This window comes from Rhagoletis pomonella, unplaced genomic scaffold (assembly GCF_013731165.1).
Source record: "Rhagoletis pomonella isolate Grant_MI unplaced genomic scaffold, Rhpom_1.0 Rhpom_scaffold_00163, whole genome shotgun sequence".
Lineage (NCBI taxonomy): Eukaryota > Metazoa > Arthropoda > Insecta > Diptera > Tephritidae > Rhagoletis > Rhagoletis pomonella.
The window spans coordinates 73,669-75,202 of record NW_023458717.1 but is presented as its reverse complement, the minus strand read 5'-3'; positions in this window follow the sequence as shown (position 1 = coordinate 75,202).

The following is a 1,534-nucleotide window of genomic DNA, read 5'->3' as shown; positions in this document are numbered from 1 at the left end:
TAAACATTCTAAAATATAATTATTAACAAAAACCAACAACCACATGATCAAGTGTGAATCGCAGCGGAATAGCTGCGCTTGATTGTGTCGGCTTAGCAAATGAAAAAGTGGGAAAAAAGCAACGATAATTTACAAGGCGAACTTAGCACAGTGCGTAGGCAACTGGCTGAGTCAGTGGGATCGTGGGTTCGAATCCTACTGAAAGAAGTCTGATGAGGAAATGTGGTGATTTCCGAATTTTTGCAAATTATTATTGCTTTTCCACAATAGGGTTTTCATTGAAAACGGCCTCAAACTCAGTAAAAATTGTTGAATATAATTGTTATAAGGCCATAAAATAACAAAAACAAATAACATTTTCTAACGTTTCTAACATTTTCTAAGAAATTTATAGTAGTTTATCAAAAAAATCTGAAAAAATATAGTACACTTCAAATATATATACCAAAAGTAAAAACGCTTTTTCTGTATACATCTTTTCTTACGCATTTCTATGAAAAATATATTCTTTTGGAAGTAGGGTTGCCAGATTTTTTATGCGCGAAATCAGTACGTTAGACATTTTCATACCAAAAAAATCAGTACTTTTCAGTGCATTTTTATTCAAAGCAAGATTATGGATGTAAGTAATAGATAATACTTTAAAACGCCAGAATATTTGTTTTTAACAATATTTTGGTATATAAATAAAATATAGATTGCTTTTGGTATTTTATAGGCTTATTTATCAGTACTTTTATGTGCAAGAAAACACTGTTCTTCACGTTTTAACCCCACGTTTCGCTAAATTTCTTAGCATCTTCAGGGGCGTTTTTCTCCTTTTATTTCTACATCAACATATAAATATACATACAATTTTTATAAATTAGTATGGACGTATAAAAATGTGTGAACAGTTCTACAAACAATAATAAAACAATCATAAATTCTTTTAAATTTTTTTTGGGCTTACATATAAACATGTGTTGAAAATACACGTACATCCATATATAAACAAATAAATAACATCAAAACTTAAGCTAATTGGTCCGCATCGATACCAGCGTCGTGTGGTACACTTTTCATACTGCTTGATGTTAGCTATAAACAAAGTAGATATGCCGTCGCGATGTCATCCGTGTCTTTCTTTTTGTTTATTGTCTTGTCCCTATTCTGTAATATCCGTAAGCTCTCCAACGTCAATCTTGTTCTCTCCCTTTTTTCTTTGTCTATTATTTTTGTTTTGGTTAGATCAGCTGTATGTCCGCTTGCTGATATGTGTTGTGATAGCGCCGTGTTGCTCTTCCTCTTCTTGATGTCCGCTTCATGCACCGACAAGCGAACTGCAAGCGGCCTTTTCGTTGTCCCAATGTAAATTTTATTACACTTTCCGTTTTCATTTCCTTCGCATGTTATTTCGTACACTACGTTCCCTGCAGGGAAACCGCGGACTAGTGAATCAAATTTCTAGTTCCGTACTAGGTCTTTATCGCCAAAAACGAACTAGTCCGATATGAACTAAATCCCCACCAGTCCAAAATCGGAGAAAAGTGGT